We start from the raw sequence: 9,873 nt of genomic DNA, 5'->3' as shown, positions 1-9,873 counted from the left end.
TAGTACTTCTTCTATCTGACATGTTATTTTCTGAGTTAAGGATGTTAAATTGTGGTTAGCTGGCTAATCATGTTGTTGATACAAGTTGTATCACCTACACGATTAGTTGACAAAGACTGCTTTTCAGAGCCGCAGCAAGGGTAGCTCTAGGAGCCAGCTCGAGCTGGGACTCAGCAGTCTTGGCTCATGCTGGCTCTGGGAGCCACTCACACTGTGGCTCTGCATTTTAAATGTGGTAAGAGCTGCTAGGCTGTTACTACATTTAAAATGCAGAGATGCAGTATGTCAGACCAATGCAAGCTGGGACTGCTTGGTCCCAGCTCAGGCTGAATCCAGCAGCACCTGTTCGTGGCACCTTCCTAGTGAAATAGTTTTTCCTAATATCCAGTCTAGACCTCCCCCATGGCAACTGGCTTTTTGTAGTTACTAGATAATTCCATTCCACTCAACCACAGTAACTATCTGCAGATTCACTCACCAATTCCAGTAGTGAAGCACTGCCTCCATTTCCCCGCAACCATCTTTAGCTTTGACCGGACAGCATCTGGACTATCTGCTTTAAAATGTTCAACCCCGTCTGAGGGGACAGAGTCCCTTAGTTTCATTCCAATACACCATCAGAACAAATGTGTCTCCTGCCCAATGAGGCCCAGACTTCAGCACACTTCATCCCTAGGGTTGCCAGGTGTCCGGTTTTCACCTGGACTGTCTGTTATTCGGGTCTCCGGTCTGGTAAAAAAAATACCCCAGGAAATACCGGACATATGAAATGTCTGATATTTCCTGTTTCCCTTGGACAGAAGCCCGGCAGGGACAATTTTCTCCTGCTACGTCTGGCAGGGGCAAGGGAGTGAGGAGCGCAGCAGAAACATAGCAAAAGCGGTGAGGGAGGGGGCACTGGGCAGGGGTGGGAGAGGAGCGCATGCTGCTCTGGCCCACGTGACCCTTTGAGCAGAGACCTGGGAGCTGGCCACATGATGCCTCCCTCTACACACTGCGAGCCGAGACAGATGGGCCAGGTAGCAGGAGCAGCAACTTTAAAAGTAAGATTTCTTACCTGGCCATCCGGTTCCTCTGGTGCCTGGCTCTGCAGGAGTGGAGGGGGTGCGTGAGAAGGATTTGATTGAGGTGGGGCACTCCCGGTGCTAGGGTTGCTGGGGGAGGGGTGAGTGCACAGGGATGCTGTGGGGGGCCTGGTTCTGAGGCAGGGGTGAGTGCATTGGGATGGGGGGATTAAGAGGGTCTGGCTCTGGGGGAGGGGTGAGTGCATTGGGCATTAGTGTGTGGCCCCTATCTGGAGGAGTGGTGTAAGATGCAGTACAAGCTCTTCCCCTCCTAGGGTCAGGCTCAGCACCCTTTTTTTTTTTTTTTTGCTCAAAAACTTTGGTCTCCCCCCTTTTTTTGCTCAACAGAATTTTTTCCCAGTTTTTTTTTGGGGGGGCGGTATTTTTTGTTAAACCATCTGGCAGCCATATGCATCCCCCCAACTTATATGGGCTCTCACTGGCAACACTCTGGCTCATTGTCCACCTGTCACCTCCCAAACTCAATGAACTCACCCATCTCATCAGCTGGACTCTCCTAACCAGAGTTTCTAGCAGGCCACAGACCTCACTTCCCAACACTAGCTCAGCTGATTTCCTCACAACAGCACAGCCTGTCCACTCTCCTGCCCATCTATCTCTCAACTACTAGGCCTTCCTCTGCTTCAGTCAGCCTACCCATGGTCCTTCCAGCCAGGGGATTCTGCCGCACCTGGCTCCACTTCCAACTCAGGCTCCAAAGTAACCCTCAGCAGCAGCTGCTTCACTCCAAATCAAGCTGTGTACGATCTTCTCCCCATTCTGCATGCAGCGCAGTGGCTTCCTCAGGAAACTGGTCAATTCTCCCCTCCCCCAGCTGTTAATCTTCAGCTACCTTCTCTTCTCAGGAGTTGCTATAGCAAAATCCCCACAGCAACTTTCCTCAGCCACTTACCTGCCTCCCCTCACTCCCTGCCCCTGACAGCTTTGCCCGGGGACTTCCATTCCAATTTCCTTCTCCTCCTCTAAGCCCCACCCCATACAGAGAGGTAGCAGGGAAGGCTAATTAAACAGGGCTGTCTGGCTCCAAGCCTCCAGGGCCTTAAGTGAGATGGCCACCCTGTCAGAGGTACCCGTATAAATAGTTTGTTATCTTAACAGGTTAAACATTCTCTGACTAGCCCTCCTGGGGCACTCCTTGGAAATCAGCACTGACAGCTGTCAGCTGGTGGGCTGAGTAGGCAAGAGCATAATCAGTCTTAGAGCCTCAAGCCTTTTCCTCCAGGGATCGTGTTTATAACAATAAAATCAGTTAACACAAATAGAAAGTAAACAGAAAACTTCTTCAGTATGGGACTCAAGCCAGTCCTATGAACCCAGCTGCAAGTCCACACTCCTCTTGCCTTAAGGTAAGGGTGGGGAACCTCAGGCCCGAAGGCAGGATGTGGCCCCCAGCTTGCCTCGATCTGGGCCCCAAGACTCCTATTTGAAGTAGGAATAAGAGATCCTCCGGAAAAGGGCTTTTTTCCGGAGGCTCGGGGCCAGTGTAGATGCTCTTTTCCGGCTTTTCTAAAAGCCGGAAAAAAGTGGCGGACATTTTTATTTAAATGCCGCGGGGGATATTTAAATCCCCCGCGGATTTCCCTATTACAACCTGTGATATTAGCATGCCCCTTTCGGAAAAGGGGCCAGTGTAGACGTAGCCCCAGTGTGGTGCTATGGCCAAAAGGACTAATGAAATCTATAGACATTTAAATGGGGGAATTTCAGTAAGACTACGGGATTATACTTCCTCTGTATTTGACAATGGTGCAACTGCTGTTGGAATGTGTCGAATTCTAGTGTCCACACTTCTAGGATTTTGGCAGGAGTTTTAGTAGAAGTCTAAACAATATGATTGGTAAATTAACTCACCTTTCATATAGGTTCAGACACTAGTGTATGCTTGAGACAAGGTGAGTGAGGTCAGATATTTTATTGCTGTTGGCGAGAGAGACAAGTTTATACAGACCTTCTTTAGATCTGCTGATTATGTAAGCTCGAAAGCTTGTCTTTCTCACCAACAGAAGTTGGTCCAATAAAAGATGTAATCGCACTCTCCCTGTCTCTCTGATATCCTGAGACCAACATGACCACAACACTGCATAACACAGGGTTGGTCAGATAACAGACATAATCCTGTGGGAGTGGGCAATCCTGCAAATAAAGTTTTACACATGGACCCTCACTGATCCAGGAAGTCCCAGGGATGCCAGTGATATTCTATATGGGGAGTAGGAATCTCTGTTTGTGAATCTATTTGCAAGATAGAGTCCTTAATCCCTGATGATCAAGGGCCAGACTGCATCCCAAACGGATACATGACCAGATTTGGATGAGGGTTTCTGCAGCCAAACTAGGGACATAGTCGCTGAGCTAAGTCTGGAGATAATCCCACAGGCAATGGCGAACATTCTGCTTGACTGTAGACAGTCCTATTAGCCCGTTCCCACGTGTTAAAAATGTATTTAATTAAAAAAATCGAACCAAATTAATGTAAAATGAATAACTTGATAATGGAAGGTCTCACAGGGATACCATGAGGCTCTGCCCCCATGTGGGTAACTAGCAAGACGTTGGCATTTTCTTTGGTGGTACTAGTGCTGTATAATGCCATCAATTTATAAGTAGAATTTTCCAAGGGAATGCTAATCAAGAATGATTAGCAATGGTTTGGCCTTATGTCTCCAATGTGTACAAAGACCGAATGCACAAAATCCTCAACAACTTAGTACTTTGTCTCCCTGAATAAATATAATTCTTAGAAACATAAATAAGCTGCTTTTGAGAAATAATCTAATTTTGAATATTTAAATTTTATGCAGAGCCTGTGAACTGAAGCTACACAAATTCAGACTACAACGTGAGGTTTTTGCAGAACTTAGTGGGTAAGGCTCCCTGGCCTGTGTTATGTGGGCAGTTAGACCAGATGATCAAAAAAAGTAGTGTCATAGATTTTTAAAGCCAGAATCGATGAAATCAGGAACTCAGAAAATAAATTTTCATTAATGCATGGGACATGTCTATAAGGGTATGTCTAAACTACATGGCTCCATCGACGGAGCCATGTAGATTTGTTGTTTTGGCAAAGGGAAATGAAGCCGTGATTTAAATGATCGCGGCTTCATTTACATTTACATGGCTGCCGCGCTGAGCCGACAAACAGCTGATCGGCTGTTTGTCTGCTCAGCGCGCTAGTCTGGACGCTCCCCTGCCGACATCAAAGCCCTTTGTCGGCAGCCCCGGTAAACCTCGTCCCACGAGGAATAACGGGGCTGCCGACAACGGGCTTTGATGTCGGCAGGGGAGTGTCCCTTTGCCTATGTTTCTAATCTACATGCCTCTGACGACAGAGGCATGTAGTCTAGACACAGCCTAAAGGATTGCAAATGTCTGATTTGGATATAATAGACTGCTTCCTGGTCTGTATTGCATATCTAACATGGCGTACATGGTGAAATAAAAAATATGATAGCGGACAAATCTTTTCAGTTAAATAATTCCCCCTTAGAAATAAATATGTGAATCCATTAAAATGTACACAAAACAGTGTAACTTAATCTGAAATAGAAAAATATAATTAAGAAAGAGAAGTTTTATTAGGGCAATTTCACTTTATTTTTCCATACAGCAAGGTCAACTATAGCAGTAATAATAAAATAAGCATGGAAACAAATTGCAGCCCCGGACAGAGTACATAATTTGCAGCAACTACAAGCAAAAAGTAAGTCTGTGATTACATAATAGTAAAACCAAGCACATCTGTCCTTTCAGCAGATGAAATTTGCAGGGTTGCAAGTAAGTGCAACAGTATTAATTAATCAGTGTGAAAACTGAATATTCCAGATAAAAATAATGGCCTAATCATTTTTCTTTCCAACTTTGGCTTATCGAATTACATGGTTTCTTGGGTGCTTCTCATTCAAATAGCAACATTTAATAAGTTTTTGTTTTTCACCTGCTAAAAGAACAGGACCATTACAATAAAAAAATAATCACATAACTACAGCTACAATGTGCTGTTTGGTTTGCCTGTTCATGATTTAATTTTTTGTGAAAGTCAATATTGTTTTGAAGATTTTGTTTTGTGAACAATAAACCACTGAAATTGTCAGAAACTGTTTTGAATAGCATATATCCTTATTATATTTGTTGATTGTTTTTTTGTTGTTTTTGTTTTTTGTTGTTTTTTTGTTGTTTTTGATACTTTAAACATGCAGTAGATTTTGAATAATGTACGGAATATTTAATCCATGATTTCACCTTGATGGTTTGAAGTACCTGCTTTTTAATTTTTTTTAAAGTAATGATTTTCAGGCAGATTTGAACCAGTGGAGCTTTTGTCAGTCATGAGGTCTAGGAAGGATGGCATATCTTTCCAGCTGAAAAAATCCTGGCAAACTACAAGCTGTCCACATAAAGCAAAGCAACTTTTTTGAAGGGGTATGGAGTGCTAACTCTGTGCCACTTTTGCAAGCAATTTTGTTCAGCCTGTCATTTTATTCACCTTAACAAAACTCCTTGTAATTATAGACATTTTTATTCAAAATAAGATCTTACTATTATACAGGTTTCTCTCTTTTTTGACTATATACAGAAGTGCAAAAAGTCAACCTTCTCTCTATACGTTCCCACATGCTAAACTGCAGCATAATCAACCCTCAAGAGTTTGCACACACACTTTAATTCTTGTTACGTAAACTTTGAGTATTTGGATTATCAACAAAAAGTCCCTTGATCTATTGATTATGCAGCTTATTTATAACAAGGCCTGATATTCAGGGATTTCAAAAAATATTTAAACAATATTTTAACATTTGAAATGGATACAGTAGAAAATAAATTTTATTCTAATATCTAGGAACTAGATTTTCTTATAATAACTAATTACAAACAAAATAAATCATCAAAATATTATTCAATTGTCTGCCAGGATTGTTGCGATAGCAACAACTGAACTTCTTACTTAGCAATGATTATATAATTATAAGATATCCATATAAAAGATCTTTGTTCTTTTAATGAAAACTAGACAAGAACTAACAATGACTGACGTTCTTACATTGTAATATTAAATCAGTAAAATATAAATCATTTAGTTAACAATAATACAAATACTCATGACACTACATGTAAGTTCAAAACTGAATATGTTATGAAGAATAAAACTACATTTTAATTTTTTTATTTTTTTTGTATTTTGAAAAAGTCATCAGTAAAATCTAATAAAACAAAATTCTACAAACTGAAATGGTATTCAACTGGTAATAGAAAATGAAAATGATCTAATAAATGTAAGAAATAAAAACTAAATTTTAACAAGAAAAATAAGTAATAGTCTATAATGTAAGTGACTACAATAACATGTGAAGTCATCTATACTTTCTTAACACGATTGAAATTACATTGGTATGGGTTTCAACCCGTAATGTAATAATCTAAGGCTTTAATAGATGTACAGTACAATCAGTAAAATCAACACATCATTCTTATACTAGAAAGCATCTCTCTCAAGCATAAAAACTTGAAGTAAACTAGGAAGTATGGAAAGTTCTAGAACTGAACTCTCACTTCTTCCAATCCATGCTATTCTACCAGTGACCTGGCCCCCACTTCAGCAGTTTGCTGAACAGAGCAAAAATATCCTTTATTAACTGCAACATCCAAACCACAAAAAGGAATTCCTTTGGATGAATCCATTCTTAAAAACTTGAATGCACATCTATTTTTATTATTATTTTGTAAAGGCTTTCTAAGGCTATAAGCAGTTAATCTGAACAAAAAAAAAGTCACATAAAACTCACCCAGGTATTTAACCCACCCAATTTCTATGCTAATTAACATCTCAGTTTTTTTCATATTTTGGTTTATCATGCATCTGATGTCAGTGCTTCTTTCTTCTTTGTTTAGAGTCACTATTTTGAAGTGTGACTTTGATGAAACATTTTAGGCAAAATTGTAACCTCTCTTTGCAAACATTTATAGTCTTTTGACTTTTGAGAGTCTATAAATAGACGCAAAATAAGTTCCTCAAATATTTTTATTGTGTCTCAGAAATGGCTTTTCCCTTTTGTATACTGAGATATTTCAGTATAATATGAATAAATATTATACTACAATGGTTTAAGATAGTTTTTATATATATTTATATGTCCCGGTATGTGTTGAATTAATCTGTACTGATAGTTTGTTTTTCTCTTGTCTATTTTTATGATAAGGTAGAATTGGCCATTTCTGAGACAGCTTTGGTTTTGAAACAGAATGGTGCCTTTGACTGAACGGTACTAACAACATAAGCAAAAATGTGGCTCTGAAAATAACACTGCAGAAATAATACTCTAATTTAATGTACAGTCTATGGCACTTCATGAGAATCCTTAACAACATGGTACTTAAAGCCATTGATGTGCTTTAAAATATACACAGTTGTGGTTTTGCTTGGCACATTCATCTGTCAGATACCTCCCTTACCACTTCTTACAATCTATTACATTAAAAATATTACTCTTAAAACAAAAATTACTGTGCATGCACGCTCTCATCTATAATGGCAATTTTAAATACAAGGTGCACCTTTGTTATTTGTAAACCTTGAAAGAAATAAACTTACTTTAAAAAATTATATCTTGGTCTATAGACGTACCAATACATAATAGATTTATGATTACATCATAGTCTGTCTTTTCAAGATGACATACATGATTATGTAGGAAATAGACTATGTATGCATATTGAAATATATAGGCATACCTCTGTGCTAGAAAAGATAGACAATGTTGTAGATTTAGACAGTAAGATCACCTCAGCACAAATATCAATTAAATGTACAAAGTATATAGGCAACAGTGTGCAGTGGATTTCCAAGTTGTTGTTTCATTTTGTTAACATGCAGTATGTGGATGTCTTACTGCTGAGGGAGTCATGTATGTGGCCTGACGGTATATACATTATGGCTAATGCTCGTGTCCTTTTCGCTATCCAAGCACACTGTCCTTTTCTCTTTAGTATGATCTAGAAAGGGAAGCAGGCAGAAAGAAAATGAATTTAGCAATTTCATTCATTTGGCAAATCAGTCTTAAAATTAAGAGGAAGTTTGCATACAAAAAGACTACAGGATTGTGCTTCAAATAATTTCTTCACAGCAAAGATTTACTTTCTAGACATATTACACATATTATAAATATTGACTATGTTTAATAAAATAGCATCCTGTTGGTCCTGAATTTTATAGCGTCTGCTACGTACAACACCAAGACAACAATTTAAACTAGGATTTCATCACAGAAAGATCGGGGGGAAAATCCGTACAGATAAAGTCGAGTAAAAGTATTTCTTTGTGAAAAAAGTTAAATGATAAAAGTCTGGCATATAATATCTAAGACTGTAGTTCGAGCAAACATATGTAAGTGTAAACTGAGTTTATATTCTCTGCATGACTGCTCTTTGTTATGTAAACTAGGCAAATACAACTTAGATGGGGCTACTATAAGATGGGTGTATAACTGGCTGGATGACTATTCTCAGAGAGGAGTTATTAACGGTTCACAATCCTGCTGGAAAGGTATAACAAGTGGGTTTCCACAGGGGTCTGTTTTGGAACTGGTTCTGTTCAATATCTTCATCAACGATTTAGATATTGGCATAGAGAGTATGCTTATTAAGTTTGCAGATGATACCAAGCTGGGAGCAGTTACAACTGCTTTGGAGGATAGGGTCATAATTCAAAATGATCTGGACACATTGGAGAAATGGTCTGAGGTAAACAGGATGAAGTTTAATAAGGACAAATGCAAAGTGCTCCACTTAGGAAGGAACAATCAGTTTCACACATACAGAATGGGAAACGATTGTCTAGGAAGGAGTACGGCAGAAAGGGATCTAGGAGTTATAGTGGACCACAAACTAAATATGAGTCAACAGTGTGACGCTGTTGCAAAAGAAGCCAACATGATTCTAGGATGCATTAACAGGTATGTTGTCAGCAAGATACAAGAAGTCATTCTTCCGCTCTACTCTGCGTTGATTAGGCCTCAGTTGGAATATTGTGTCCAGTTCTGGGCACCACATTTCAAGAAAGATGTAGAGAAATTGGAGAAGGTCCAGTGAAGAGTAAGAAGAATGATTAAAGGTCTAGAGAACATGACCTGTGAAGGAAGACTGAAAGAAGATTGAGATAGCAGTTTTCAGGTATAAAAAGGGTGTCATAAGGAGCAGGGAGAAAAAATGTTCTTCTTGGCCTCTGAGGATAGGACAAGAAGCAATGGGCTTAAACTGCAGCAAGGGAGGTTTAGGTTGGACATTAGGAAAAACTTCCTAACTGTCAGGGTGGTTAAACACTGGAATAAGCTGCCTAGGGAGGTTGTGGAATCTCCATCTCTGGAGATATTTAAGAATAGGGTATCAGGGATGTTCTAGATTGTACTGGGTCCTGCCATGAGGGCAGGGGGCTGGACTCAATGATCACTCGAGGTCCCTTCCAGTCCTAGTATTCTATGATTCTATAAGCAATGGGTTTAAACTGCAGCAAGGGAGGTTTACGTTGGACATTAGGAAAAAGTTCCTGTCAGGGTAGTCAAACACTGGAATAAATTGCCTAGGGAGGTTGTGGAATCCCCATCTCTGGAGATATTTAAGAGTAGGTTAGATAAATGTCTATCGGGGATGGTCTAGACAGTATTTGGTCTTGCTATGAGGGCAGGGGACTGGACTCGTTGACCTCACGAGGTCCCTTCCAGTCCTAGTATTCTATGATAAAGTTGGTTGTATACCCCTTATTTACTGGCTGTGTATTAGGGGTCACAGCCTGGGCCCA

At 40.0% G+C, this 9,873-nt stretch overlaps 1 protein-coding gene across 18 annotated transcripts in view; it reads right to left on the bottom strand.

The window, feature by feature from the left end:
* Positions 1 to 5,139: 5,139 nt before the first annotated feature.
* The window catches only part of MBNL1 (muscleblind like splicing regulator 1), a 205,126-nt gene continuing 200,392 nt past the window's right edge, over positions 5,140 to 9,873 (bottom strand). For all 18 annotated transcript variants that reach the window (XM_014569966.3, XM_014569964.3, XM_006115963.4 and 15 more), the window contains one exon: positions 5,140 to 8,072. The gene's annotated coding sequence lies outside the window, so the exon portion shown is untranslated. The remainder of the gene's footprint in view (positions 8,073 to 9,873) is intronic.

The sequence above is a fragment of the Pelodiscus sinensis genome, chromosome 10, assembly GCF_049634645.1.
Source record: "Pelodiscus sinensis isolate JC-2024 chromosome 10, ASM4963464v1, whole genome shotgun sequence".
Classification (NCBI taxonomy): domain Eukaryota; kingdom Metazoa; phylum Chordata; order Testudines; family Trionychidae; genus Pelodiscus; species Pelodiscus sinensis.
The sequence above is the reverse complement of the archived record's forward strand: the minus strand, read 5'-3'. Positions and strand labels throughout refer to the sequence as shown.